Raw genomic sequence first — 9,291 nt, forward strand, 5'->3', positions numbered from 1 at the left:
GGTTAAGATCACTCAATTTTCCTGAAAGGTAAGACAATGCCTTTTGAAGCTTATTTTTAGATCTAGTCATTGCTTAATTTCAAGAAATATGCCAATGCATGTATAAACAAATAAATTGTTGTTCATTTTGAGAAGTTTGGTTTTCTCAATCTGGCAAGAAAATGCAATTTAAACTCACTATGCATTTGGGCTACAAAAGTTTTGTTCTTGTTGTCTATTTTTTACTTCTTTCACTTATCTATTTGTTCCTCAAGAGGTAGTCCAAATAGGCAAAAATATTCGTGTAAATACATTTATCCACTTTAGTTACACAATTTACTGTTTCCCCTTGCTATATACCCTCCAACTTCACATACAAAGCTACGTAGAAACTCAAGTCTTCATCCCTTCAAGTCCCAAATTCCTTCCCAATGTTTCTTATACTCTAAGAAAAATATAAATATCAGAATACTCTCCAATGAGGATTTTATGGAGATGGAGGTGAATCTAAGGAAAGGGGTTTCTACTAATAGATACATTAGCAAATATATTCTACTGGTGTTACAACTGCAACCTGAAACTTGGGGGTCTAACTCCAAAATATTATTGAAAAAGATCTAATCCCCAAAATACCTGTAAGTAAAACTTGCCTTGGATAATTTAACAGATGGTTGATTTATCATAGCAACAACTCAATTCACAAAACATAATTGTGAACAATATCACCAAATCCACTACCAAGGCTTGCAATGTGACCTATAATTCATTGCTAGTTCCAGATTCTTTTAAAAGTCTGGGGGAAAAACACATCAAATACGTATATGTGTATATGTGTGTGTGTGTATACACACACACACACACACACACACACACACATATATATATATATATGTAAAAGCCTGAATTATCTAGGTATCTTCTTTAACCATGAGCCTTTCTTTGCCTATGGTAACCTGAATAAAGAGATGAATCTAAAAATTATTTACTGTGCTAGATTTCAGAAGTCTAAATTGTAATTATCTGACTTAATTATTTTCTGATTGTAATGATCAAAGAATCAAACTCAGGGAAGAGGTTTTCCATGTAAAGTCACACAGATAATAGAAGAATTATAACAGTGGCTTATTCTCATATTTAACTGGGAAGAAAAAGTCATTTCTGTTGTACAAATAGTGATTCCATCTCTCTATTTCTCTCTCTTTTTTCTTTCTCTCAGACCAGAGCTCTGCGAAAAAGATATTCTCCTAAAAGAAAATATTGCAATAAAACTCAATCCACATTTGTGTAATTAATGAGAAATGTTGACAAAACCATCATTGGTAACTAATAATATAACACTGGACTTTCTTGTGGGTCAAAAATTATGATATTTGGTATAATATGAGGTTTGGAGCTGTAGTATGATTTCTTTTTTTCAGATAGTATAATTAAATATAAAACTCTAATGTTCCTGTGTTATGGAAGGCCTAAAAGTCCGGCATAGAGGGAACAAAGTACAAATACCATGTGGGGGAGATTTTCTGAGGCTATTCCAAAAACTATTTAGAACAATTTTTAATTTTTATTTTCCAATATTCAAAACATTTATCACATTATTGCTTACCAAGATATAAATTAATAAGCATAATATTTAAAGAGTTCACATACACTTGAATATACTATGCTCTCTTGTATATTTTGTGAATTTTCATGGTAGATTAAATTAGTTGATCTTTTCCATGAATGAATTTATGATTCTGAGGAGCCATCAGAATTAACATGAATCAATGAATCTACAAGCACATATGAAGCCCCTACAATATGCTAGGTACTATGTATGCTAGGCTCTAGAGGTTTCTTTTAAAAAAAATAAATAGGTAATTTATACTCTCAAAAACTTTCTTTGTGTCTGTGTGTTTGTGTGTGGTTTAATTACGCTTCTATTAGGAGACCTTCAAAGATAGCTAAGTAGGTAAAGCAGTACAGCTCAGCCTTCTCCCACAATTGCTCTAACAAAGATCAAAGAAGAGCACTAGAATGAATTATGATTGGAAAATACAGGCAGAAACCAGTGACTTATTTTTGTGCATAGAGAAAAAACCAGAGAGAGTCTAGACAGGAAGTTCACACTGAGCTTTCTAACATTGAAAATGGACTGGCACATGTGAGACTGAATACCAGGATAAGGATCTGGATCACAGATCCATCATGAACTGGGCCTAAGGCAAAGATCAGTCAGAAGCAAATGATAGCCTCATTTCTCTGATCCCAGATCTGAGTTGTGCATTCAACCCTGGAGTTTCAGCCAAGTAACCAAGTATGACAGCATTAATCTTTTCAAGGACTCTCCCTTCCCTCTGTCACCTGTGTTGTTTTTTTTTTTCTCTTAAAAGCTAAAAACTTTTCCTTAGGACTGGATTGGGCTGGGGAATTAAGGCTTGAACCATGTATTTCTTCATAAAACTTCCTGGTAACTCTGGCCAGATTGATGTGATTTCTGGAAGGTAACTTTCATGGAACCAAGTCCCTTCCAACTTGGCAGATATTCTGCATCAAGTTTCCACATTCTGCCCAAAAGAACAGAAGTGTTTCCAGAAGGAAATGGGAGTCACATCTACTAAAGCTAAATATTAGTGTCCTACTTGAGTACCTTTTCTATATTACAGCTAAGTAAACCTCCTCTGATTAATTATTGAATAATCTTTATAAATTTCTCATTTGTTCTTGCTTATTACATTTGGCATAACAAGTAACTAAGACAAGATGGCATTATGATTCAAATCATGACCTGAGTAAGGGAAGGATACTCAAGTGAGGTGAGAATATAGCTGGATAAAGTCACAGTATAACCATAGCTACTTTTGGCAAGAGCCCTTCTGATGGTGCAGCCTTCTTAGTGCAATAGAGAGCAGGTCTTCGCTGATGAAGACTTATTAGTTATGAGGGTGCTAAAGCAGGCTGATAGGAGGAGTGACAGAAGTGTCAGATTCAGCATTTCCTGGTTGTTAAAGAAGATCATCCTGCCAAAATTGCACTGCCTTCATGTCAGGTTAAATTGGCCAAGAAACTGGTAATAGTAGAAGTAAAAGGATTTAGTGGGAGTGAGGGAAAGGATTTAGTGGGAGTGAGGACCTACATGCTACATCCAGGAACCAGGTTGAAATTATGGTCTCCGACCCAGAGGTTGTGCTGCATCCTATTGAGATCAGAGCCATAAAATAGGAGAATGGGAGTAGAAAGAAGAGACTTAGGAATTTTTAACAGGGGTAAGAAATGCTTGGGCTTCCTTACTACATCCCAGTGTGATTTCTTTTATAGAGACAGTAGGGGGTGAACAGGCTTTCACCACCAAGAAAATGAGCAGTTTAAAAAGAAGTACAAAGGACCTGATGAGTACTAGAACATTGGTTCCCAATGGCATTGCCTATTGGAGCCAATGGAGAGCCTCTTTATACATCAGAGTTCCATAGGCTTGAGTAATTTTATGAAGACTTATTGATACCACCTAAGAAGACTTATTGACATCAGAGACACCTAAATCAATTAGAGGTCTTAAATAGGGTCTGTCTTTTGTTTCTTTTTGTTCTTGTTGAGATGGGGTGTTACTCAACTTGGCACCATAGAGACGCATTGCCACTATGACTGGTTTCCTATAGGGATCTGTAAGGGAGGAGGTGATATTCCTGTAGGGAATGGGTTTTATAAATATGATCAATAAAACTTCCCCCCACAACTCCCATGACCTGTAACATCTATGATCAGCCTGCCTTAGGAACAATCTAACTGGGCCCCGCAAGTAGTAGACGAGTTAAATAGCATTAAAAATGACCCCTTCCAACTGGTATCAGGCTTTCCTTATGGGTCTTCACCAAACAACCATAGAGCTGTGGGCAGATCAACTGGTAAAATTTGAGTGGGAGATTGGGAAAATAATGGAGGTCAGGGCAAATATGGCTATTTGTATAAAAAGGTACTTTGGGAATGAGGGTATCAGGTCCTACATCTGATACCCTTCCCCAGAGGGAACTTTGTGTGTAGCTTCTGAAATGTGGGGTTGATATGAAACAACTGATTGTCAGTCTATGGGGGTGTTAGTGAAACTACATCATGATTTCCAGGACTGGGAAGTAAAGCCCCTTCATCCTCATCCAAGCTTATAACATCTTGCAATGATCTCATTCCACTTGGCATTTTTGAGCCAAATAAGTGGATGTGAGGGACTTTAGGGACCTGCCCCCCTTGAGCTGAGGCCAAGGTTTCCCTGCAGCTCAGATCATCCTAGAAATAGGACAATAGGGGGACTGGCAGTCATATGGCCTTGTTGTAGTGGCTTAGAAAAGGAGGGAGGGGGATATATATACATATATATGTAGCTGCTGAATACAAGTAGAAAGGTTACAATGGAACCCCCATGTGTATACATAGAGGTACTCAGATGGTGCCAAATGAAAATAACACCATATAGTTAATATCAGCCAATATAAGGAAAACTGAGAGAAGGGAGAAGATGAAAAATATTGCCTGAGCACTTCACTCTATCAACTCCCCTAACAAGAGCCTTGTATGGACTATAAGGAAGGTGGATGTCACATGGTCACTTATGGTATTGTAAGAGGTTGAACAAAGTTGTCATGGCCATTATTGTAGCTATTTCTGACTTTGTCAATATGTTGAAGCAGGTAGCCAAGCACAGGAATAATGAAATCGGGTTATTAACCTTGCCAATAGTTTCTACTCTATTGCTGTGACCAAGACTAGTCAGGAACAGTTAGCTTTCACTTAAGAAGAAATCAAGGTAATTTGATTGTCCTTTCCCATGGCTACACGATCTTTCCCTTATACTACAAGTCTGGTGGGTAGAGAAATGAAAGACACTTCCCTTCCTGAGGGCCTTAATGTTTACAACTATATTGATGACATAATCCTAACATGGCCCAGGTATATATTGACAGATGAAGCCACAGTTGCTGAGGACCTGGATCAAATGGTGAACTTTACGAGGGACAAGGTGTGAGAAATTAACCTCAAGAAAATCTCAGTTAAGTTTGGGAGAATACCGGGGATGCAAAGAAATCATGATAATTCTAGACATAATTTAGAAAAAGTTACTGACAATAAGCAACTCACTGACATTCTATGAATGGAAGCCCAGAGATTTATTGGACTTTGGGAGTTCTAGCAAACCCACATTCCCTTCTTGAGTATATAGATGCCCCCACTGATTGAGCCACCTGCAAGTCTGCCTCTTTTGAGTGGGGCCTGAACAAGTTAAACCTTAAGCAGGCCATCCAGCAGTCTCTTTGCTAGGATCCTTATGATCTCCTAGTTTGATGAAGGGGTCAGAAAAAGGGCCCTAAAAATTGTCTGCTTTATCTAACAAGGTGGTGATAACACCCTGTGTTCAAAACACATGCAAAAAAATGTACAAACAGACTTCATTATAACCTGGAATGACTTATATGAATTGATAATGAGTGAGAGAGCAGAACCAGGCAATCATTATACATGATTACAGACACATGGTATCTGTAAGGACTAACTTTGATAGACTTAACTCCTCTCATCAATGCAAGGTTCAAAGACAGCTCCAAAAGACTCATGATGGAAAAATCTACGCACATCCAGAGAAAGAATTATGGAGTCTGAATGCACATTGAGGCAGACTTTTCAATCTTTTTTTTTCTTCTTTTTTGGTTTTGTTTCTCCTTTCTCATCATTCATTCCATTGGTTATAAGTCTTCATTACAACTGGACTATTGTGTAAATAAGTTCAATGTGAAGGTATATGTAGAACCTACATTGGATTACATGCCTTTTTGGGGGTTGGGGGGAGGAGTGGGAGGGAGAGAAAATTTGGAACCCCAAAACTTGTGGAACCGAATGTTGTAAACTAAAAATAAAGAATAAATTTATTTTAAAAATGTACAAAAACTTCTGCAAAGATGATTTCACTCACCACTGGTACATGGAATGTGTGCACCTTTATGGATAACATACGGTAGACCTGAAAGACAAACAGCTCTTTTTACATGAGAACTCACTTGGTATCTATCTCATCCAAACAGTAGCCCTGAGCAAAACAAGGCAGGCAAATGAAGGCCAGCTTACCAAAGTCGGAGCTGGATACAGGGTTTTTTTTTTTTTCTGGAGTGCCCAAAGTGAAGGGGAATACCACAAAACTGGCATAGGTTTTACAGTCAAAACTAATCTAGTCAACAAGCTCATATGCCTATTAAAAGGAGTCAATGACAGGCTCCTGACAATGTGATGGTCACTTGCAGGAAAGCACCATGCCACCATTATCAGTGCATATGCTCCCGCCATGAAGAACCTTGATGAAGTCAAAGAAAAATTTTATGAAGACTTGGAGACCATCATCATTAACATGCCAAAAGGGGGCAATTTCTGGTGACTTTAATGCAAGAGTAGGCACAAGATATGGCAGGGAATCCTTGGGAGGAACAGAATTAGAAAAAGCAACAACAGTCACTTATTACTAAAGATTTGTGCATCTCATGCAGGATGGACAGAAGTTTTGGGTGAGCTTTCTTTCAGTCATGTATGATGAAGAGTATCTTCCCCCCCCTTCAAATCATGTTCAATATTCCCAGCCTGGTTTATTTTAACACATGTAGGCTTAAAGAGTCTTCTTTCCACTATGAATGACTCTAGGATGACAAAGTTCCTTCTAATTGACTGAAGAACTAAAAGGATTGAAAATCCTGGGGAGGATAGGCTGAAATTAAGTATACATGTGGTTATTTGTTTTTCATTTTTGAAGAAGACCAGTGGTATTGTAGGGTAACATCTTGACTTGCATAAGAACTGGATTTAACTGAGGCAGAGTTGCATAAAGTTGTCAGCCTCACTCTCTATTCCAGAGTCATTGAAGTCCAGTGGCTAGCAGAAGTTAGGATGACTAGAATGACTTAGGATGGCCCAGGATGGAGTAGATAACCTAGGTGTCTTTAATGTCTGACTAAGCTCTGAGTGCTCCACAATGCCTGCTTCAACTGACTTCTTGGCCATTGGAACAAATCATTCTTATCCACCCATTCCACTGGGGAAGTCTTAACATGCTTGGGGTAGACAACCTCCTCACTCACCAATGGGTGTGAGGCCTGTTGGTTATACTCAATTTGGTTTAGCCCATCTGCCAAGATGGGTCACTGAAGTGTGGCCACTGTATATGTTACAGTTTCTTGGAAACATAGGTGAGAGTTGAGTGCCATGTGGACAAAAAAAATCAGGTGAACAACCCTGAAAAGGCTTGGCAAGTGCTCGTGCCAGAAGTGTTAGTCTTCCTTGAACACCCATACCCTCCATACAAAAGGTTTCAACAGACAATCTTGCTTGGTCTTACCTGCCAGCTTTTGAGTAGAGAAGACTGCTATGAATTGCTAGGTGCGGGAGAGGAAGTAGAAACCTGTATTCATCCATATAGCTGTGACGTGGCTCTGAATACATAGCATTTCTACATGTGAATATGTGTGTGTGTGGGGGGGGTGTATTTATTCTTTCTTGATCTTAGGTGAATGGGTATCCTGAAATAGGGTTACCCAGGTAACTGGTAAGATGAGGAGATATACCAAAGCCACCAAAGGAACTTCCTACAAGCAGTCTGAGATGATAGCCACAGTAGAAAAATACAATGAGGAAACGTAGAAGCAGCTAAGTGACCAAGTGTAAGCCATCAGTGGACTGGTCAGCTGAAGGAAGCACCTCAACCTAGAAGGAACCAGCCCAGTTAATCAAGAAAGCAGTTCAAACATGTTGACACTACACACTAAAGTAAATTTGCTGGGTACTTCTCAACGGAAGAAAATAATTCTTATGGAAATCCCAGCCTCTTGCAATTGTTTAATGATAGAACCTTAAAGAAAGAACTAGTCGACTGCTCTCTGCCCAAATCATGCAGAGCAGAAATTGCAGAAATAACTTAGAAAAGGCTGCTATATTAACAGTTTTTACAAGCTTCCCATTAGTAGACAAAGTTTAAGCCTTGTGAATGTGGACCATTCATGCTAGGAAATACCTGAGCCATGAGTAAACCTATTAAAGTCCTTGGAATGAAGCTTGCTAAACAGAAGTACACTTTGGACAGAAGCAATTAACCTCAGGCAACCTGATTCCCCAGCCTCCCTCATCTTGGTAGTCCTTTCTCAAGTAGTTCACAATATCCTTTGGGTTCCTAAGTGAAAGATAAAGAGGAGGCATCAATTGACTAAAGTCTGGCTAGGGAAGACTTAGAAAGGAACGGTTCCAGCAGCATTCTGAAGGTGGAACTAGCTGAAGAGAGAGTAGCTGCTTTGCCTGAGGTACTAATCCACACACCCCCCATCATCATAGAATTCATTGCCCCACAGTATTTAAAAGTCAATATAAAAACACTCATAGGACTGGCATAAAGTGATTTATGTAGTGGTCACTACCATTTTAAGAACCATAGAAGCAAAGGTGAATTTATTAAGAAATACTCCTAATGATAGGCATCAAAAAGTACCAAGAAATAACAGACCAGAACAATTTATACTAGATCTCTGGAAAGCCACTGGAAGATTATCTCAACACATGTCTGGCACATATGGTAGAAGATTTGAACAATATATATTGCTAAATTAAAGGCAACAGAGAAGATACCGGGGAAAGGAATCTGGAAGACAAAAGCACATCTGAAGCTTTAGAGTCCCTTAATTGGCAATCGAAAATAAATTTGAAAGTTTAAAGTGATACAAGGAGATACAACAAAGAACAAAATAAGCAGTGTAACAACATTGAAAAACTTAGCTATAGAGTAGTAAAGAATCCAGGGGACAAAATAGAATCAGTAAAAAAAAGTAGATTGTTGAAAATGTCTGGTTGCCTATGTAGTTGTAAGAAGCCCAGCACAGTGAAAATGTGAGTTGTATCAAACAAGAAACAGAAAATTTAGTCAGCATTACTATGAAGTATGCAAAATAGCTATTCCAAAGGAGGTGACTGGCCTTTTCGCATAAACTTTGGACAAGATCCATTATTATTGGCTCAAATGCTTTAGAGTGGTGAATGAATTACTACTGAAGCCAACTTTCTCTCAGACAAAAGCCTGAACCCAATTTTTAAACAGAAGGCATTCCATATCTTTTACCAAAGGATGAGAACACTAGTGATTCCTCCAAATATAGAGCAATATGTATTTGTAAACTTTATACAAAGTATTCATAACTATCACATAAAGAGACCGTAAGCAAAAGAAATCATTGTTTCCTAAAAAGCCTAAAAGGTATTCCAAAATGTCCTAATGGTATAAAGAGAAATTTATTATTTCATGAATTATTAAACAAGCTTCCCCCT

Source organism: Trichosurus vulpecula, chromosome 2 (genome assembly GCF_011100635.1).
Source record: "Trichosurus vulpecula isolate mTriVul1 chromosome 2, mTriVul1.pri, whole genome shotgun sequence".
In the NCBI taxonomy this organism is placed as follows: Eukaryota; Metazoa; Chordata; class Mammalia; order Diprotodontia; family Phalangeridae; genus Trichosurus; species Trichosurus vulpecula.